The following is a 23,247-nucleotide window of genomic DNA, read 5'->3' as shown; positions in this document are numbered from 1 at the left end:
CTGATCTGCATGAAGCATGCTATAATTTAACGACTCTGGTGGCGAACGCCCTGCGCCACTGTGGATAGGATAGTTCTGGGATGTGACAATAAAGTTGACACCAAGACTTAAATGAGGTCAGTTCATACCAGCTTATCATCCAGTTATCATTTGACTTTAACATTTTGGTTACAGGATCGAGGCACGAGTTCTTTTTCATGAAAAAAAGTTATTCACTTATTTACTAAAGTTTATTTACCCGATTTACATTTTTTTTTTATTTCAATTTTATGTAATTTCTGGGTAAAATATGTCAGAACGCATTTCCTTAAAGTCAGACTAGGATTGGCTAGGAGACGGTCTGGATAAATCTGGATCCATCCGCTGTGGCAGCCCTTGGGAAATTAGAGCTAGCCGAATGAACCTAAACTTTACAGTCTGAGCAATGTGGCATAGGCATTGCACAGTGAAAGTCAAACTGTCAAAAAGAAAAGAAAATGGAGTGACTGGAGTGAGACTTGGATGTCATCCACAAAGGAAAATATTACTTTCAGCCAAAAAAAAAAAAAAAGTGTAGTGCAAGTTCATGCCCATACTTTACCTTTAGTTCAGCTTTTGCCCTTCAGGGGGCAGTAGTGAGCACAGAGCTGTAAAAACAATCAGGTGCTGCAGAAACCTCTAGCACTCATGCAAAGCTAATTTCATCTTGTTTCCCGAATGTGGTAAACACAATACATATCTAGCAGTCTCAACGATGCAGGATGTAGCTGAGGTGGTTGCAGAGTAGTGATGGGATTTCCGGCTCTTTTTAGAGAACCGGCTCTTTCGGCTCGGCTCACTAAAAAGAGCCGGCTCTTTCGGCTCCAAACCGGCTCTTCAGGTTGTTTTGTTGCTTTAATTAATTTATTATTAACAATAATATAAAATTATGCACAAAAGGGATTTAAAAAAGTGTTTTTATTTATATATGTTTATATATAAATATATGTGGTGGCCCCTAGAGACAAAACACGTACAAACTCCAAAACACATTTCTAGCTTGAACTGAACTTCCAAAACAGAGCTACCTAGATCACTTAAATTACACAATTGAAAGCATGAAAGCATATGTGTATTGTTTGTGTATTTATGCACAAGCATTCATATATATTCAAATAATTTTAAAAAAAAGTTCATTTACCTGTTACTACCACACACTAAATCCGGTCGTTGGTACTTGCTGGCTTGTGTAGCCACTAGGTAACAAAAGCTCAACACTGCACCTAGCATTCTGGAGCACTTCTGTTGTGTTTTGTACGTGTTTTGGAGTTTTTACGTGCTTTGTCTGTAGGGGCCACCGTAAATATACTTTTATTTATTAACTCCACATAAAATGTAATAAATAAATCCATAAATTAATACAAATACAAAAAAAATACAAAAATCAACTATTCACATTTCAACTTTTAACTATTTAAATTTTCAGCTTTTTCCTTTTACAAATTTAAAGTGAAACAACACAAAACACTGCAAACCACAACAGAATTAAATATAAATTAAAATATGAAAACAAAAAGAACATGCATATTCTCTGTCATATGGGCCCGCATGAATAAACTTTCTGAATCCTTTATCATCTGCAACTGAAAATAGTTGTGGATGATTACTATACCTTTCTAATGTGACGTTGTTGTCCCTGGCTCTTTCTCTCTCTCCCTCCCGCATCCTGTGCTACTGAGTGTAACTACATCCCCCCCTCATCCCGCATGCGAAGTGAAGCGGCAAAAAAGTGCGAGAGAGAGGGTGAGAGAAAAAAAAAAAGAACAAAACCCACAGCTCGCGATAAGGAGCCGGCTCACGTTGTTCACGTCAAAGACCCGGCTCTAAGAGCCATTTCGTTCGCGACCGACACATCACTATTGCAGAGTGCTTCACTTCACATCTGTGATACCCAAGCGTTGGTTTTGAAGTGCTGTTTTTGATGTTCTTCAGCAGCTCTGCATGATGGGAGAGGGACAAATCCAGCGTCCCAAACATCTACTCGTCAATCTGCGGGTGACAGTTCACAAGCCAATCAAATCATCCATCGCATTATGAGTGAGTCTTCTGCACAGTTAGAACACAGTATTAATGTTTCAGAAAATCATATTCTAATTGCAATTATATAGTCTATAAAAATTCAATGTTTAGTTTGTATAAAGTGGTTAAAGAGACATATATAATGATTTTTTTCCATCTTGCTGATAGTGACAGAGAAAGAGTACGGAGCCCCGCAAGGGACATGGGAGAAAAAAAAAAATTAAGACGGACTTTTGCAAGATCTCGCAAAAGTTTTGCGAGATCCCGAGTTAGTTTTGCGAGATCTCGCAAAAGTTCATCGTAATTTTTTTTTTCTCCCATGTCCCTTGCGGGGCTCCGTAAAAGAGAGACACACTTTTATCACTTTTATTTTTAAGCATTTTGTTTGTTAGTTGTGTTTTTAAGCACTTGTACCTTGTATCAATGGTACTGCAACCTCTGGTAAATGGTACGGTACTTGCTGTAATCTGCATGGGGTCAAAAGAAGAGCAAATGATACCCTGTAAGTAACAGGCTGGCATGAAAATTTGGGGGCATTATTCAATATGATAGCATAATACTAAGGTGCCACTTTCTTTGCAAATGGATGAATGTGGGTTTTTTGCCACAAAAGCCATGACTAGTAAGCTGACAGACCTGCACTTTCTGTCCTAACACTACTTGTATTACTCACGACACATGAAACAACAACCAATCTGGAAGATGTCAGACCACATCGGGTTTAAAATTGGACTTAATCTACTGTGTCTGCCTTGTTTTTCTTTTTCGTTTAAGAAAAGAACTTAGGGAAGTGCAATGTTTGTAACATTATTTTCAGATTTTGGGTGGCCGTTAATGGCTTAAAAGCATACTTTGTTTTTACATAAATAGCAGTTCAGGGAAAATCTAGTACTGGGTGCACTTCATCGTCAATGCCTGTCTGCTAATCCTGCATTTAAAATTCGCATGAGGCCATTAAGCAGTTATTGATTGGATATTAGGCTTTCTTTTTTCTTCTTTTTGTGAAAGCCAGGAAACAAGCACATGTTGACTGTCCAGAAGAAAGACAAGGAAAAGGTCATGGGGGATTTTAAACTGTAATTTATTAGTAGGTACCTTGCCGTGACAAAGAATCAATGACCCATCAACTTGGTTTTGTGTACAATGCAATATAGTTAAATTAAAGTGATCTATTAACTTTTCTGTATGATTTTAACATTGATATTGTAGGTAAAGCTGTGTTGTCATTGAAACCTTGGCATTAGACAAGTGTCTTGGGATGTTCTGGCAACTGAAGGAAAAAAAAGATTTTTTCATGAGGCCTTTAGGCACTAACACTTATTACGGGTATTCCCTCTGCAAAAAATGCATGGAAGTACATAATAGCACTGAACGATGTGCAGAATGAAATCCTGACTTGGCTTTGCTGGGTAGTTCAGGTCTTTATTTGCTTTCTAATTACTGAGGCACGATGAAGTACCTCTCTGGTCCAGGCCCTGAACTGAAAACATTGATTATACATCGTACCATGGTGAATTGACAAGCAATTAGAAGCCCGAGGCAGCTGTAAAATATTTAATGAATACTACTGATGCTTTTGGCAATTATGTAATGACTGTACCACCAGTGACAAAAATTAAACAGGTGTTTTTGGAACCTGTTTATATAATAAGTTAGCAAACGTGGAGGAAATTAGGCTTCATTCAGAGACTGTTGACATATTTTGTCCTTTCTCTGTCTTTAGTGTTTTGTCACTTATAGTGCTGCAAATTGTAAAAGAAAAAAAAAGGTTACTACTGGACTGTGTAAAAGTCTGGCGCCACCTCTCATTCCTATATTTTGCTAGAAAAATGGGAAATATGGGCAGAAATTTATTGCAACACCTGCAAACATACATGGAAATACAGTATATAAGCCAAAAACAGTCTAATGAATGAATTTAATGAAGCCACCTTTATTCTTCACCACAGCCTAAACTCTCTAAGACCAGTTTTCTTGTCATTTTCAGGAATAGTTCTCCTGCCTTCTTGGGAGACATTGAATGTCGGCTACCTTTTGTTGGACTCTGGGGAGGCCAGTCCACGAATGATGGTGTTCTACTGTGTGTTTTTCTATCCAGATATGCTTCTGCTGCATTGGCAGTGTAAATCATTGTCCAGATTTTTTCCAGATAATATTGCATTTTGGACCAAAATCTCAAGATATTTTTTATGATATGTTCATAATTCCATTGATTTTAGGCTTCTTGAAAAAATGAAATACATTTTGTGAGGTTTTTTTTGATAAAGTTTCTGTGTTTACATGTTTTGGATCTTTAAGTGTTAAGTTGCTTAAAAAAAACAACATTCCCCTAAAAATAGTCAGATACAAGGTTTAGACTGGCAATGAATAAAACAGACGCCAATGCCCAAAGAGATCTTTGAAAGACCTTTATAACCTGCTAAAATTATTTTTAACTGATTTTAAAGCATTCAATAAAAAGGACTAAATTAATTTCTCAGACATTCATGAACAACTTTCCAACACACAACTGTGCATGGAACAAAACAAATTAGATGAGTTATTTATTTATCAAACCAAAGACTTTGTGTTTAAGGCATTATAAGTCTTTTCTGTGACTAAGGCACTCTCAGCCATACCCCTTGCCCAGTCTGTGCCAACGGCTCTATCAGTAGTCTTAACACACTGCGATTTATTTACAGAAAATGACTCTGCCTGCTGCAACAAACTCTAACTCCTGTGAGACACAGTTGCGGTGACTGAGGTGATTCTGAAGGATAATGATCTGCTTCATGTTGTTCCACATAGTCTATTACAACAAACTGAGCACTAAGAAATACAGACGTTACCTTGAAACACACCTGTTGGGACATTTAGAACACAGTAGTCGGATTTGAGCACCAAGGTTCACAGTTGACATTGGAAGGCTTCAATCATATTGAGTATACTTTTTCAGCTGTATCCAGAGTAGTTTCAGTGGGACCTCACTGTCCCCATCTTCATTTGTTAAAGAGTATTTAACACAGATAAGATTTGGTATTAGATGCTGTGACTGTTAATAAAAACTGAGACAAACCTCTGATTGCTATTCAGCTGAATTTTGCTGTCAGAGGTATCTTTTATTTTGCTGGCATGATGTCACCGGACTGTTCATCTTTGTAGCAGGAAGCACAGGTTGTAATCAAGCTGGGAATAAACAGTGTGGGTTGATGCGCTCCACAAAATGATGGATGATTAGGAATCATTTAAAAGTCAGCGCAAATCACTGCGCTTGACAGACGTTTTAAGTGCCAGCCATTTCCCATAATAGCTGTACCAATGACATTTGACAAAACGTAATGTAAAATCCAAATTAATTACTTTGTAATTCCTCATGTATAATTCATTTATGAATGCTTTTTGTGATTGAAATAGCTGGTTAAGTTGAAATGATCAGTTCCTGATGTGGCTGTAAATGTGCTTTTAGAGCTTTGTCAAAGGATGTTATCTGGCATGCAAACCAGTCACTGCTCTCTTTTCTGTTGTTGGAACAGAGCTAAAGAACTGCTTGTTTCAGAGCTGTTTAGTGCGATTGATTATCTTTGCTGGAGACTGTTCCACTGGATTTTTAGTGCTCTCAGGTTCAGTCCAGAATTTTCTTTAATTGCTTTCTTATGAGTTACAGATAGCATACCTTTTTCCATCTTATCCATTTGCACACAAATACCAAACACAATTAAGGATGTCATTTGTGTATGATAAAAACTAAAAACTAAAAAAGAGCTAAAGCTAACGTTTGTGACTATTGTTTATTGTGCAGGGTAATCTTCTCCATAGTCACATTGTTCAGTCAACACCATGTGAGACTGTCAATACCCAATATCAATGATCTGGAAGGAGGGCTGTTGCTACAGTGTTTCCCTTCGGTCGATTGATTTGGAGGATGGCAGCTGTGATGGTACTAGCAGGGGACTTTGTACCACTGTCACCACATTCATGTGGCCTTACTTTCACATGTTTGATGTAAGTGTCCTTCCATCTTTGGCTCTAGAGTGATAAATACAGAAGGTTTTATTGCACTCACTGTCACCGTCATTAATTCAAGTAATGTTTTCTACATCTGTCTCTCTTCCTTTTCACACATTGCCCTCCTCAGATAAGGAGTAGACCCTATTTCACTGACACACACACAAAGAGAAAGACACGGGAAAGGAGCCAGCTCACAACCTTTAGAAGTACAGTGGTACATCGTGCTGATATGGGACCAGGCCCCCTTTTACTTTCAGAACTGCTTTAATTCTTCATGGCATATATTCAACAAGAGGCTGTAAACATGGAGCCATGTTTTCAAGTTGTTTACAGCTAAAATCTGACCCTATCATCTGAATGTCGAAGCAGAAACTGAGACAATGTTTCTCTAACCTTCTTTATTCACTGTGACTGTGTGAAATGTAAACTTACTTTTAAAAAGAAGATGTTTAAAGTTCAAAAAACACAGAATGCTGGAAAGCAGAACCAGAGCCATGACACTGACATGCATTAACAATGCATTTTAAACAAGAGAAGATTGTCTGTAAACTCCAGAGATGCTTGTGCGGGAAGTAAATCATCAGTTTCTGAAATACTCAGACTAGCCCAACAAAGATTGAAAAATTCAGAGTCATTTAAATTTTCTTTGAATTCTTATGCTTGGTTTAAACTTACAGTTTGTTTTGACCATGCCTACATGGCTAAATGCAGTAATTTGCTGCCATGGGCAGTTGACCCAAACACCTAATAAAGTTAGCGTTCCAAAATAAAGGCTGGATTCTTTATAGAGCACTGAAAGCTTGCTTATAGACACATTTTCTTTTCATGTTCTGAGTATTTTCTTTTCCTCTCGAAGGTCCTTGGAATTGTTTTCTTCCACTTTTCAAACCAGACTTCAGACAGAATTTTATGCCCTTCACAGCTGTAACTTTGTGACTCATATTCTCTTTCAAGCGTTGCCTGGTTGTGTGGTTACATGTTTGGGAAGCAGAAGAAACTTGCTGTGAGTTAAACGATAAAATGAAAACTAGAGGAAATATATTTTGAAATGATCAAATATAATTTTTAACTTCAGCAGGTAGTTTTGCATTTTTTTTCTTTCTGAAAAAGTGAACTGTTGTACTGTTAGAAGCATTATAGAGTCAAGCATTGCACTTTTGTGGGCTTTATTTTAAACACAGAGGCGTTTAATGAATCTCTTGAGCCTTCCATCCACAAAAAGCCAGTTAACAGTTTTCAATCAATCTTGCAATCTTCTAATAAACCTTTTTTTTTTTTCGACACACTTTTCTGCTTCACAGCTGTGTGTCAGGGTAAAAGCTGAGAGATGGAGCACCTGGTCGTCGAGTGGTACTTTCTAATCTTATGAAACCAATTGGTTTTCACTCTACTTTTCAGAGCCCAGAGATGAGAGATAAAATAGCTCATGGAGGGAGACAGGTGTTGGATAAGATTTCTCAGGTATGCTTTGTCTGAATAAGCTGTCAGTGCTGCTTTTGTTGCATTTCTGTGGCGTGCTGCTCAGTGTCTGACTTTTCCACTTTAAAATTATAATCGTAGCATCAGTGCTTATTGCAGATAAACAGAGCCTCTTGATTTAAAATGTAGCTTTGATTTTTATTTCAGGTGTCATTTTCTGCCTGATTCCTGGGGCATTATGTTGTGTGCAAAGCTTCTATTAAGGGTTGAAAATTTCTGCTGTAACTGTGCTGTCCCATTTTTTGGACATCTAAAGTAAAGTCTTTAACCCTTTAAATCCCAAACCATGAAATAATTGCCAGAAATTTCTAATTTATCTGGATATATCAGCTAATTTGTATCAAAATTTTGTAATTCCAGCATTTTTTTTAAAATAAATTGCTTAAAAAAAATAACACTGATTATGTAGATGTCTCAAAAACTCTCAAAAACCGACTTTAAAGGGTTTAAAAGTTCAGTCTGCTACTGGTTTGCTTTTGTTTTGCCTGTTCTTTCTCTAGTAAGTGTTGTGTAGTGTGCCATATTGTTGATGGTGTGAAATGAAGTCATATAATTCCAAATACATTTTCTTCTCGTAATTATCTTGGGATTGTAACAGTAATTTCATGACTAAAACAACAGCTGCCATTATGTTATTTTCTTCTCAGATACATGACAGTTTAGGAGATGAGAGCTAAATATTAATGAGGATGAAGATTTATTAGAAAATACGAGATCGCTAATGTTGAAAACTGCTTGATATTTCAGGCCAACTTTATGAAAAAAATACATCTTAATCTCACATACAAACAACAGATAAATTGACAATTAGGTTTTACAACACTGTTCGCAATTTTCCCTATTAGAGAATCATTAGGTGCTCTATGGGATTGAGAGCTGGCGACTGTGGAGGCCATTTGAGTACAGTGAACTTACTCTCACATACAAGAAATCCAAGATAAATTTGAGCTGTGTGACATGCTGCATTATCCTGCAGGAAGCAGGCCTCAGAAGATCAGTACGCTGTAGTCATAAACAGATGCGCATGGTCAGCAACAACTGGCTGTGGTGTTTAAACGATGCTCAGTGTGCGATTGTTACGCCTCCGCCAGCAGCCCCAACCTTTAACACAAGTCAGGATGGAGCTGACGTTTTATGTTTTTTACACCATATTCGCCAGATTTGTCAGATCAGGCAACTTTTTCCAAATTTCAGTGACCCTGTGAGAACTCTACCCTTAGTTTCCTGTTATTAGCTGATTGGAATGACACTTGGTGTGGTCTTCCGTTGCTGTAGTCCATCTGCTTCCAATTTCAACATGTCGTGAGTTCAGAGATGCTCTTCTGCACACCCTGGTTGTAACAAGTGATTATTTGACTTACTGTTGCCTTCCTTTTAGCTAGAACTACTCTGATCTCTTGCATCAACAAGGCATTTTCACCCAGAGAATTACTGCTCATGAGAAATTTTCTCTTTTTAAGACCATAATTTGTAAAACTCTAGAGATGGTTGTGTGGGAAAATCCCAGTAGATCAGCAGTTTCTGAAATGTTCAAACCAATGAGCTCCAACGAACAATTTAAATCACTTTTCTTTTCAATCCAACTTCTTCTTTTCAATTCAATCCTTTTCACAGAGCAGTTGGATAAATGTACACACAAATAAGATACAGCAACAAGTGACTGTATTAAAACTACTGACTCATAGAGCTTATATATATTTTGTTGAAGACAAGGGGAGCCTTCGCTTGAGATTGTGGGTTAGTTTTTCTTTTTTTGGACGTGCATAATTGAGTGTGTTTTGATGAGTACTATCATCAGTGGGGGCTGTCTTGCACTTAATGTATTAGCTTTCAGCCTGGGGAAGGCCTAGGATATCTGGCTGCAGCTCTGTTCTTCAGAGGAAGTGTAAACAGAATGCACAGCCATCTGCATATTACAGACTTCTTATCAACTGACCACAGAAACACCTGCTAGCATTTGGAGTTCTTTTACATAAATAATGTGTAAAAAACTAAACTTTTTTTCACACCACTCTTTGGGAGTTTGATTCTTTCAACATGATCTGAAAACATTAAAAACACTGATGGTTAAAATAAAGTCCTATGCAGTGCAGTATTTAGCTGGGATACTCTTGGATTTGACATTTAAATTTCCGATTTCCCAAGGTTCTGGAGGGAGAGTGGAGAGGCACAGAATACAGGATTTGAAGTCCAGGGGTATAGTTTCTGCAGTCTGTAATGATTTGAGGTGCCATGTTATCTGCTGGTGCAACCCCATATCACAGCAAAGTGTGTAATAGACACAACAGTCCACTTTTTCCATTTGACTCTTTCCTCTCCAGGCAACATCATTTGTTTTTCATGCATTATATATGGAAAAAAGCTATAGAGACCATGTGTTTGAGTGTCGGTTAGTTGAGGTTGGACGTAAACTTTGGAGATTGCTGATGGCATGAGAGATCCTCCAAGCATTTTGAGGCACATGGCTGGTTGGATCTGTGTGTGAATGTGCTCCTGAGCCTCCTCAGCTTGGCAAAGGATAAGAGTGGTTGTTCATGAGTGCTTTCAGATTTCCTTTCATCCCTTTCTCTGTCACTGCCTACATACTGCCCAGTTCCATCCATGTCACAGAGCTGGCCTTCGTCATAAGCGTATTGACATCATAAGGCCCAAGGCCACCTCCCCAGCAAACCATAGAAAATACAACACTGACCACTGCAGATTGGAAAAACAACCACAGCAGACTGTGCATGTCTACATCAACTGGACATGGATAGTAGTTAATGTGGCCCAGTAGTCTCTGTTTTGCTCCAAGCTAGGTAGGCCAATCTTAAAGCATATCTTGCTTTATTGTACTATGAAATGCTAATTGATTATTTATAAAATATCAATAACCACCATTGCTCTTGTGCAGCTTCCCAAAGTCCCAGCATCCCAGTGCATGATGTGGATGACACTGTGCATCGGTTGAATGGTAATTGGTTGACAAGGGAAGGGAAGGACTTGTCTCTTCTCCTCAGCTGGCTGATGGACCAGCAACAGCACAAGCAAGAGTTACCCACAGACTGTCTCGATCTGACAAAAAACGTTCTCTGCAGGTAGACTGTGTCTGTATCTGCCTCATGGACTGCCAACCGACTGCCCACATGCTGCGTATGTGCTGCCCACGCGCTACTATCACTGAACCATAATTTCCTCATGAAATACGACCTGCTGGCTGTTCAAAAGAATGCAAGTTTAAGGCATTTCTGCATTGGCTTCACATTTCTGATATTATATACAGAATTTGTACTATTCTGGTTTTCTAATAGGTGCAGTGTAAGTGAATTTTTCACTAGAGAACAGGCAGGGTGCAGACTGTCTAACTGCTTTCTCTGTCTGGTATAGTTGGAAAAAGTTACAGTGACTGTGCGAAAGCATCTTGAGATTGTTGTTTAATTGCACTGTCAAGAACTGGTAAATGGGCTCCATCTCCACTCTTATCATGAGCAGTGCACTGGGTTGCTATGTATTGGCCTGTGACTGTGGAATTTATATTGTCACATGTGCAGAGCACTGATGGCATAATTTGAACAATGATGAAAACTCCAGTGGTAAATAGTATGGCCTCAATCCAGTGCTGAGCATATTGAGTAAACAAAGCTCTTAAGCCCTTCTTACTGCTTTTACTGCTGTTTTTCCGCAGTCACCAGAATTAGTGAGAAACTAGCTGTTCCACTGGATAGTCTGAAATTTCCCTCTTTAGCCATGTCTCTGTCAGATCTATGTTAGGTATATGTTACAAAAAACTTGTTACATATATTATGTGTAACATATATTGTAGCGTCTTTGGACATATATCTATTATTATATCATTTCCATATGTTCCATAATGATCTTCTAGTGATTTCTTTGCCATCGATACAGAAGGCAAAGAGGAAGGCTAAGGGTTGCAAGCATCATCATGTGAAAACACAAAGAGATATCAGCAGATAATGGAGCTTTTCTGGAATAATGGAAGGTTTCTTATGAAAGGTTATGTTTATATGTTTGATTTGACAAATAGAGGTATTCAATATATTTAATCATGCTGAAAGAAACAACAAACTTTGTGCAGCATAAGTGGCACGTACAGATGGGAATAGATGTATGTTTCTACGGAGAGGTGTATTCCATTCACAGCTATGATTTTTTACTATTTTTGTAGTATTAACCCTTTAAGACCTACCATAGAACCAAGTCCGCCAGAGCTTATCTTTATATTTTTACATGCTAAAGTGCAATTTCTGGGAGCATTTCAAGTTGCTATACATCAATACAACCATTATAGCCCAAATTCTAATAGTATGTATGCGTTAAGTGCATAGTAACTACATAAATTGCAGAAAGGTGTAATAAACTACAAAAAAATTGAAAATCGTTTTTGTTTTTTACATATATTTCTAGAGAAATATTTGTAAAAGAGAAATTTAAGAGGTTTATCCCTCAAAACTGCAAATACAAAAAGTTGCACAAAATAATTTCTGAGTGTCTTCATAGTTTTAATTTTGAAATGCACCAATTTTTATATCCTGCAGGAAAAACTAAAATAAATGTTATATTGCAAATTTGTAAAAAAACAAACAAAAAAAACCCAGCATGTCCAGCTGTGCAACTTGAGTTCTAAGCATCCCAGAACTATATAGAAAAGCATAAAGTCAAACATGACTTTTAAAAACTCCAATGAAGGCTTATAAAGCCCTGAAGGTAAAAAACTACATTTTCCGCGAAAATGACGTCACTTCCGGTTTAGGTAGGTAATGGCGGATATGCAATAGTTCACGCTGACGTCAACCTAGGAAGTGTTACGAACAGCTGATCGGATCGGCAAAGCCTGTTTCTGGAATATTATGTTTTTGTTGCTGCAAGTGCTTTTTATGCAGTTTTTGCAAAGCTATATGTGGAAGGAAACTGTGACCTAGGGCAAGCTGATGGGATAAGATGTAAGTACAACTCCTGTTTCATGTGCAAAAAAAATTATTGCGTGAGCCTGGTGGTTGCAGTTCTAGTTATGCAAAATGGAGCGTGCTGGCTCCGACCTGTCTTAAAGGGTAAAAAGGCATTTTATTTAGACTGGACAAATCCTTGGGGGTATCCCTCATTTATAAGATAAGGATTTATTTGAATTATTAACAAACATTTAAAAATAGACAAGATGAATCAAATCAGATACAAAACACACAGACAACAAAACAGAATATTCAAATAGAAATAAAGAAATAGAAATACAAGCTTCAGTTATGAGAAGCAAATTAATGTACAAAAAGTTAAATGGCTTGTAATCAACAATTTAAACTTAAAGTTAATTGATAAGTCATGCTAAGAGTGTATTGGCACTGGGCTACCTAAAATGAAATAAAGCATCAAGTGTAGATAAAGACCCTTTTACAAGTCTAATGTTGCCAGAAATTTACAATAAGTTACTGAAAAATAAAAAAAGAAAAGAAATTCTAAATAGGGAGATTGTGTCTGAATAAATCCAACACTTTACATACAGGCCGCCACCACACTTTTACTACAAAGCGGAGCTAGGGGCTTAGAAAGGTAGCTTCAGGAGTTGCTCTATTCTCATTGGGGTACATCACCATGGTAACTTAAGGTGCAGACCTAACCTGCTCTTAAACAGGTTAAATGATCGATGTGTATTAAATCACACCTTACTAACCAGTCAGTTCTGCAAGTGGAGCATGATGCTCATCTTTTCCTAAGCAGTAGAGGTTCCTGTTGCATGACGCTGCAAAAAATGAGTTAGTGGTTCAGGTCATAAAATGCATAAAGAAACAGGTTCCCAGTAAAACACAAGCTAGTTGGTCATAAGAGGCAGCAGTTTAACCCTTCATACTGTACCATCATGACAGTTATGGAATATAGAAACCTTTCGGCAGTGTTAGGAATTTCTTCCAAGCCACACAAAGTGGGGGGAAAAAGTCCAAGAAACGTGAGTTTGATTTCCACAGAGTAGAGAACGATTTTAAAACCTACTGAATCAAAATCTCTCTGCGGTTCTTCAACTGCTGTGTCCCCATGGTGCAGTCATAAAAACAGCTGGAGGACACATAATGAAACCAGGGCTTCCACTGCCACTACTAAACTAGATTTTCTTCTTCACTGAATCCCCCAACATTTCATATTGAACGTTTTCCTTTCATTCATTCCATTCAGTTTTTCAAACAGTTGTTTCAAGGTCACATTTTATCAGTGCACTATTCGTGTTACATAACGAATAGTCTTAGGTGGTTTGTTAGATGTAGAACGTGGCAGCAGTCACATTGTCAGATGGTCATAATGATTCTTTGGTACCATCCATTTCCGATCCATTAAACGTGTGAGAAACGCACATAAAAGCACATGTTAAAAGGAAGGTAGTGGAGAGAGAGTTGATCACCACGACATGAGGCTTGTTTGGACATCCAATTTAATAAGGTGGGTGAAAAGTAACCTGCTTCATGACGTTCTCTCTCCATCTCTGTCTGTCTGAGATGACTCATTCTTGGCTTACAGTCTGCAGCCTGTTGCCCTGCAGGGATTACATCGAGTGCCATGAATGTGCATGTCAGTCTTGTTTAAATGAAACAGCTTTGAATCTTTTAAACACATGGTAAATCCTCTCATTTTGGGATGAAAATGTATATTTTCTGCATCAAATCCTGGTTGTGTTTCTGTGTGTCAGTGTTTTTTTAGCAAGCCATCAGTATATAATAGTGGTCACCTTTTTCTCTTGTGGAGATATGGATTTTATGAAAGATTATGGATGCTCCAAAAGACATTTGATAGTAATTTTGCTGGGAGCACATACCATATTTTGATTGTGTGAGAGAGGCTTAGGAAAAAGTTACACCACATATTGTTTGTCTGACACTTTCAGGCACTTATGCTACTAGTAGGTTGTTTTGGTTTATTTTATTTTTGCTTTATTCAAGCTTGCCAAAGCTGTTCTTGCTCCACAAAAGCAGAACGAAATCCACAAGATTAGATTCTCTCTAAAAGAAAAAAAATATTTTTGTGTTTTTTTTCCTTTCTTTTTTTCCCAGCATCATTGATTTTTCAGAAGAAAGAGATCTGGAATACCGGTGTTGTGTATGTAATAATCACAGTACTGGTACAATGCTGCAGCCTAGCAGAAATTCAGTATCAGTAAAGAGGAAGTTAATCAGCCCCAAACAGATTGAATGCTTTTGTTTATTTACTCACACGTTTATTCAAAAGTGTTCTACCAGTAGAAGAGGTAATCATTTGTTTATGTGGATAGGCCCCAGTGTTTGTCATGGATTGATGTTCGAAATCTGTAGCAGTGAGTCCTGCTTAATGTTTGTTCAGAAACCCATAATACAAAACACACAGGCCAGGGACAGATGGCTGTGTAAGGAAAAAAAATACAAGTGGCAAACCGAGACAGGGAGCAGCACAAAGTGAGAACGCTGCTTTCCTGTGGCAGCAGCAGAGTGTTGCTAAAGACAACCAGAGACGCAGTGACAGAGATGGAGAGCTTAGCCGCCTCCGGCTGCAGAAACAAACCATGTTTCAATAAAGCATTGCCTGCCTCTTAATGAATGTTTAATATTGAACAAACCATGAGCGTTGTTGTTATTGGAACCCGCCACTGGTTTTGGGCTGTGTAACTGAGGAGGAGATTTATAAATGGTTTAGTAATGAAATAATAACAAGCTGGAATTATATTAAAGCACAACAGATTGCAAATAGTACACTGTTTGCCACTGTAGCTAACAGGGTTTAATATTCAGTTTATAGTGCTGTTTCTTTTCATATGAAATTATATTTTCAGCTGCTCTCTTATTTCCGAGAATCATCAGCACGGGTAGCTGTGCATGTTTGATTTGTCAGATTTTTACGCCCTTCCTGACCCAACCCCAAAGATTTATGTCTCCTCCTGGAACCAATGAGGACCAAACCAAGGATTTTTTTCCCCCTTTTGCTTGTTAGGCAATAGTGTGAACAAGTACACTGCAGCGCCACAGAACAGATAAATAAGAATAGCTTCATATTGTATGCAACTAACAGCTTTATGAATGTGAGCAAATAGTGACGAATCAACACGGGAAACTGGGGATGTATATTACAACAGCTTGCACTTCTGAAAGCAATCCTCGAGAGAATAGTCTGCCCACTCTTTTCACACCAAATGCTACACAGTACGAATGCCTTCAAGTCACATTACCCGAGTAAGAGTAAAAATCGAGCGCTCTGTGTTTGTGTTCACACCGCCGTAGGTGTCAGGTTGGTGGTCTGACCTGCCTCTGTTGAGGGGAGCTGAATGTGAAAGGATACGTCTTAACGAGCGTAAATTAAGAGAAGAAAACAACAGGCGTGTCTCTGCTGCGTTCATTAGGCCTGCCGCGGTGCTGAAGGTGTTGGTACATTGTGTGCTGATGTCTGTCGGGAGTGCCTGTGACATGCTCGCACACACTTAAGTACACTTATTCAGCTTAAAGACAAGAACATGGCATTCTTGGTCATTGTTCTTCTTCTATGGCATAGGTGTCAAACTCTGGCCCGCGGGCCAAATTTGGCCCGCAGCCTAATTACATTTGGCCCGCGAAGCCATACCAAATTACTATTAGAGCTGGCCTACTGGTATTATACAGCTAATATATATATTGTTTAGTATTAAGCTTTGCTTGTTCCATATTCAGTTTTTCAGCAAAACGTGTTTGAGTCCATAAGAAAAGATTCATTCTTATATCTGGAGGAATAAATATATTTCAATAAATATTAACGTTAGCCCGCGACTTTGTTCTAGTTTTGAATTTTGGCCCACTGTGTATTTGAGTTTGACACCCCTGTTCTATGGCATGGTAGAGCGTGATAAATACGATATCTTTGAGTTCTTTGTCCTTTTAAACGGTTGTTCTTTCTTTATAAAGCCAAGACAATCTGCAGTAGAAGCTCACTGAAGTCCTGTGTTTCATCCTAATATGTTTTTCTGGATTACAGTTGGGGTCACTTTAACTTGTTTCTCTGTGTTTCCATATCCTGGATTTAATCTCTTGTATGATTGCTCAACTCTAATTATATATGGATTACAGTAAACCTGAGCAACAATATCAGCTCAGATGGACTGTTCCTGATTTATGATGAATAGGCAGGAGATTCATATCAAAGTGGGCACTCGAAAAAAAAAATAGAATTTCTGCAGTGCTGTTGCATGCAACCATTTATATCTTTGCTTCTTTGCATTTAATCTTTTTCAAGCTCACCACTCGTTCGCAAACTAATCCTCATTTGAGTATCAGAGATGTTATGTGACAGTAAGGAATACTTTAGTGCATAGCTGTAGGGCTATAATGCTCTTCAGTTTTGATCAGACCCTCACAAACGTAGTTATGAATTCACATATTTTGTTGGAACACTGCGTGCACACTCCAAGTCTGTTTTCTGTATTTAAAAGAGGGTTGAACTGGAGTACTCATTGGAATAACCATCCTGCCGTGAGCCACCTAATCATAGCAGTTGTGATTTAGGACTTAGTGTACCACGCTCAAAAGCACATCTCAACCCAGCCTTGTCATTTTTCCAAATTAAATTGTAGAAATGATGAACATGAAGATTAAAGGATCAAAGCAGTCGTGAAACCGTTCATCTGAAGATTGAATCTTATTTAATTGAGACGTTTATAGCTGTGACACTGAGATGAGTGACTGGTGACTGCTGCCGAGACAAAGCCATATGGCTCTGCAAACAAAAATACAACTGACAAAATCACAAGGATTTGTCTCGCAGCAGAGAAAACCTAGAGTGCATACTGTTTGCAGCACATAGTGCTCACAGCGAGGCATTTAGAGGGAGAATGTATATTGGAAGTCTGAAGGGTTGTAGATGTCACAGCAGGGATAGGTTCATCCCCCACTGTTGGAATTGGAAGGTGCGATTGAAATTGCTTGATTGCCCAGGGAGCTGTTGTGGTGAAGGCTTTCAGTGTTCAATGAGCAATTGTTGCTTGAGTTGGGAGTTTTGAAGGACTTTGTTAAAGGCTTACAGGGAAGACGGCTAGCATGTTGAGATGAGTGGTTTGTGAGACTGAGAGCTGTGATACGAAACAATATGAGATGTATTAGCGTTGCTTCTTTTTGTGTCTGGTAATTCTGTTTTCACTTGGGAGATATTTTATCTTTTGTACTCAGTATAATTTTATTTTTCAAATTTTATTTTGTAGTGATTTTGTTACATTTGCAACCGGCATTTAAACCGATTTAGGGACAATTTTCAAATCAAATCAAATCAAATCAAATCACTTTTATTGTCACATCACATGTGCAGGTACATTGGTACAGCACATGTGAGTGAAATTCTTGTGTGCGAGCTTCACAAGCAACAGAGTTGTGCAAAATACAATAATGTAAACAAGCAAAATACAAGAATGGCTACATCTGAAACTAATAAATATATGTACAATATATAATAGTATATGCATTTCTGGATGTGTATACTGAATATTTTTCTACGTGTGTGTGCGTGTGTGTGTGTGTGTGTGTGTGTGTGTGTGTGTACACATATTTTACAAATTAAATAGAGTAAACAATAAATAAAATATATAAAATAAAATATACAGAGTTGAGACATGTGCAAAACAGTGGCATTACTGTACAGTATGGAGTGCATAATGTTAAAGTTCCAGTAGTGAAGCTGTCTATGAAGTGTTCAGCAGTCTGATGGCCTGGTGGAAGAAGCTGTCTCTCAGTCTGCTGGTACGGGACCGGATGCTGCAGAACCTCCTTCCTGATGGAAGCAGTCTGAACAGTTTATGGCTGGGGTGACTGGAGTCCTTGATGATCCTCCCCGCTTTCCTCAGGCACCGCTTCCTGTAGATGTCTTGGAGGGAGGGAAGCTCACCTCCAATTATCCGTTCAGAGCACCGCACTACTCGCTGGAGAGCTTTGCAGTTGTAGGCGGTGCTGTTGCCATACCAGGTGGTGATGCATCCGGTGAGGATGCTCTCAATGGCACAGTGATAGAAGGTCCTGAGGATGCGGGGGCTCATGCCGAATCTTTTCAGTCTCCTGAGAAAGAAGAGGCGCTGCTGCGCCTTCTTCACTGTTTTGTTTGTGTGTACTGACCACGTAAGATCCTCAGCCAGATGTACACCAAGGAACCGGAAGCTGCTCACTCTCTCCACAGCAGCGCCGTTGATGGTGATGGGGGTGTGTACTTCTCTGCACCTCCGGAAGTCCACTATCAACTCCTTTGTCTTTGCGACGTTGAGGGTGAGATGGTTGTCTTGACACCAGTGGGTCAGGGCGCTGACCTCCTCCCTGTAAGCCGTCTCATCACCGTTGGTGATAAGACCCACCACTGTAGTGTCGTCCGCAAACTTCACAATGATGTTGGAGTTGTTAGTGGCTGTGCAGTCGTAGGTGTAGAGTGAGTATAGGAGAGGGCTCAGTACACACCCCTGTGGAGCACCAGTGTTCAGTGTGATGGGGGATGAGGTGATGCTGCCCAGTCTGACCACTTGGCGTCTGTCAGACAGGAAGCTAAGGATCCAGCTGCAGAGGGAGCTGCTCAGTCCTAGATCCTGCAGTTTCCTGTCCAGCTTCGAGGGAACGATGGTATTGAATGCTGAGCTGTAATCTACAAACAGCATTCTCACATACGTGTCTCTCTTCTCCAGGTGTGACAGGGCAGTATGTAGTGTCAGGGCTATGGCATCATCAGTGGACCTGTTGTGGCGGTATGCGAACTGTAGAGGGTCCAGTGAGTCGGGTAGTGCAGAGCAGATGAAGTCCCTGACCAGCTTCTCGAAGCATTTGCTTACGATGGGGGTCAGGGCTACAGGTCGCCAGTCGTTCAATGAGGAGATGGTGGAGGATTTGGGTACAGGGACGATGGTGGATCATTTTGAAGCAGGCTGGGACTACAGATAGAGAGAGGGAAAGGTTGAAGATGTGCGTGAACACTCCAGCCAGCTGAGCCGCGCATGACTTGAGGACGCGGCCGGGAATCCCGTCCGGACCAGTAGCTTTGCGTGCGTTCACCTTCCTGAAGCACCTCCGCACATCCTCCTCAGACACAGTGTGCGCACTGATGTCATCCGCGGTGCGCACACTGTCCGGTCTCATGGTGTTCGCTGCGTCGAATCTAGCGTAGAATACGTTTAGATCCTCACACAGAGAGGCCGTGGTCTGCGGTGTGCTGGTTTTCTCTCTAAAGTCTGTGATCGTGTTTAGTCCCTGCCACATACTCCGAGGGTTGCCAAACTGTTGCGCCACCCTGTCCCTGTACTCACGTTTGGCTGCTTTGATTGTCTTACGGAGTTGGTAATGTGCGTGTTTGTAGTCCGATGTGTTCGCGGAGGCAAAGGCGGTGCTCCGTGCCGCCAGTGCCGCGCGAACATCTCCGTTAATCCAGGGTTTTTGATTTGGGAAGGATTTAACTGTTCTGGATGGGACGACATCTTCCACGCATTTCCTGATAAATCCGCAAACTGAGTCTGTGTATTCATCAATGTCCCTAGCAGCCACGTGAAACATTTCCCAGTCCGCGTGATCAAAACAGTCCCGCAGCGCAGACTCCGATTGGTCCGTCCAACAGTGCACCGCCCTCCGGGTTAGAGCTTCCTGTTTCAGCTTCTGCCTGTAGGCGGGCAGGAGCAGGATGGAGCGGTGATCTGATTGGCCGAATGGGGCGCGGGGGAGGGCTTTGTACGCATCCCGGAAAGAGGTGTAGCAGTGGTCGAGTAGCCGGTCTCCACGCGTGTTAAAATGGATGTGTTGGTGGAGTTTGGGTGAGACTTTCTTCAGGTTTCCCTTATTAAAGTCTCCGGCTGTGATAAACGCTGCCTCTGGGTGTGCGGTTTCCTCGCTGCTGATCGCGCTGTACAGTTCCCTGAGTGCTCGGTCAGTGTCGGCTTGTGGGGGAATGTAAACAGCCGTAATAATCACTGCTGTAAATTCCCTCGGTAGCCAGAATGGCCGGCACTTAATCATCAGGTACTCCAGGTCCGGTGAGCAGAAGGATTTGACCGGGTGCACGTTCGCATAATCACACCAGCTGTTGTTGATCATGAAACACACACCACCGCCTCTGCTTTTCCCAGTAAGATCCTGTGACCTGTCCGCGCGATGCACGGAGAACCCCGGTAGTTGTATTGCGGAGTCCGGTACCTTGTCCGATAGCCAGGTTTCTGTAAGGCAGATCACGCAGCAGTCCCGCATCTCTCGCTGGAATGAGATCCGTGCCCGAAGCTCGCACAGCTTGTTCTCCAGAGACTGCACATTAGCCAGTAATAAACTGGGTAACGGTGGTCTGTTAGTGCGCCGTCTCAGTCGAACCAGAACGCCAGATCTTCTCCCTCTGCGTCGGCGTTTGCGGCCTCCAGGGCCAGAGAACAAAGGCGTCTCAGGTGAGATGAATGGGGGGTCTGCAAACGGAGCGTCCGTGTTGCAAAACTTGAAATCCGGAAAGTTATAAGAAAGACCGTCTTTTATGTCCAGTAAGGTTTGTCGGTCGTACACAAGGAGACATGTGCTACTCGCGAAAAAATGAAGGAAAAGTAAAATTAAACACAGAAAAAAGCTGTTGCTTGGGGGAGCTCGCGACGAGGCTGCCATACTCGGCGCCATCTTGATCTTCTTTTGGGCTAAAGCAGTCAGTGTGGTTTGAAACCATACCTCCCCCAAACTTCCCCAAAACAGGACAACATAATGCCACCCAGGTGACCCTACTTACTTGCTCGAATATTATGTGTCTCTTTGCAAGGCATCGTTAAGACTGCAGTCACTGAAGACAGTAGTTGCATGGGCATAAAGCTGTGCTGTTGGCATAATGAATTGTTAATGATATTTCCACAGCTCTTTCTTCATCAAGGTCAGAAGTGTAACCAAATATATCCAGGAGTACTGCTGGCTCTACTATCTTCAACTGATACTTTAAAAATGCTGTCTATTTGATTCCAGCTACAACTGCTTTTCCATTAGGGGTGGGAGATACAGTCTCATAATGCAGACGCCCTCTACAGAAAAGGGCAGAGCAGGCTGTACTTGCTGCGGAGACTCACATCTTATGTGAGGGGCCCACTCCTGAACACCTTCTATTACTCTGTGGTGGCCTCAGCCATCTTTTACGGTATAGTCTGCCTCAGTGGCAGCATCTCTGCTGGGGACAGGAAGAGACTGAACAGACTCAGTGGAGGTGGTGAGAGACAGGAGAATGGTGGCTATCATCCCTGTTGGACAACATCTCCCACCCCATGCAGGAGACTCTGACAGCACTGAGCAGCTCCTTCAGTTGCAGGCTACAGCACCCACGATGTGGTACGGAGAGATTTTGCAGGCCTTTCCTTCCTACTGCTGTCAGAGTCCACAAAAAAGACTTCAACTGACCAAACACAGACATCCACACATGTGCAATAGCAATAACACTAAGTGCAATACTCTTTTTCTGACAATGTTGTATTTCACTCAGTTGTATATAGTATTTGTATTCTATTTTATTCTATTGTGTATATAGTATTTTATTTTATTCTATTCTATTGTGTACAGTTGTGTACAGTATCTTATTTTTATCCTATGGCAGTGTTTTTCTGATTTTTACTATGTAACTTTGCACTGTTCACTTTCTGCTGTAACAAAACAAATTTCTTTTATTTATTAGTGGGGCTAATAAAGGTTATCTTATCTTATCTTATCCTAATTTTTGTGTTAACGCAAATGATACAATATGACACAGCCCTAGTCGACATACACACTGGGTACCACAAGGAAAAAAAGTCTGCTTAATAATGAAGGACGGGCATCAGTTTTGTAAACAATAAGGCTCTCAGAAAGAGAGTCCTGTTTATTTGCTTTGTTCGATTAGGTTTGGGCAAAGCTACTTGCTCAGGCTTACAATACAATGACGGTTTGGGTTATATAAAACACGCGTTCACAATGTTAAGTCTCCACTTTAAAAAAAAGTGCACTGAGGGCTAAAGCGTGCATTCAAATGGAACACAGAGGGATCTTGAACAGATGTCCCTATGTGAAAGGCTTAGGGTGAGACCAGTAAGTCTCCCTATCATACATCCATGTATTAACCTTCTTCTATTGGCTACTCCCTTTAGGAATCACCACAGTGGATAATCTCCCTCCATCTCATCTTATCACTCACATATGAAAATCTCATTTTTGATGATTTTCATATTTGATTTGGAAACAATTTAATGCTGAATGTCCTTCCTGAACCAACCCGCCCCAGGTATTCGGTCTAGAGACCAGCACGCCACAGGTTATTTTTTGATCTAAATGAGGTTTTTCAGCTTTTAATATTATTATTATTTTAAATACATGAAAATTGCATAAGAATATCTTTCCGTTATAACTTGGCTTAAGTTATATATTTTTCCATGTTAAGAAATATTTACTACTGCTTTATAGGTTAGTTATAAGCCTTTGATGAATCTGACTCAAATAGCAAGGTTGTAGAAATCAGATATTGGTGACTTAATAATATGTTTAACACAGATGCCATTTATAATATATCACTAATAGATAAATTAATAAATTAATAATAAATTACACAAATTCACAGCTAAACAATTGGCGTGGAAACAACAACAAGCTATATGTCAGTATAAAAAATACGTGCACTGCACCACCATTACCACTTAACAGTGTATAAAGCATCAAGCTACAGATATTATAGGTAAATGATGCCCACAGATTAAGGACATTTGCACTATTGCACCTTGAAGAAACTCCCTCGTGTTTTTTGGAGGGGTTTGAAACGAGTTTGGTTTGATTTCTCATCACATTT

At 40.1% G+C, this 23,247-nt stretch overlaps 1 long non-coding RNA gene across 1 annotated transcript in view; it reads left to right on the top strand.

Moving 5' to 3' along the window:
- Positions 1 to 9: 9 nt before the first annotated feature.
- Positions 10 to 23,247, top strand: part of LOC120744966 — a 114,872-nt gene continuing 91,634 nt past the window's right edge. Inside the window, exons 1-2 of the long non-coding RNA XR_005698510.1 lie at positions 10 to 116; positions 1,951 to 2,055. This is a non-coding gene — a long non-coding RNA (uncharacterized LOC120744966). The remainder of the gene's footprint in view (positions 117 to 1,950; positions 2,056 to 23,247) is intronic.

The sequence above is a fragment of the Simochromis diagramma genome, unplaced genomic scaffold (genome assembly GCF_900408965.1).
Source record: "Simochromis diagramma unplaced genomic scaffold, fSimDia1.1 OVJJ01000321.1, whole genome shotgun sequence".
NCBI classification, from domain to species: domain Eukaryota; kingdom Metazoa; phylum Chordata; class Actinopteri; order Cichliformes; family Cichlidae; genus Simochromis; species Simochromis diagramma.
Note: the sequence above shows the minus strand (reverse complement) of the source record. Positions and strands in the feature narration are given on the sequence as shown.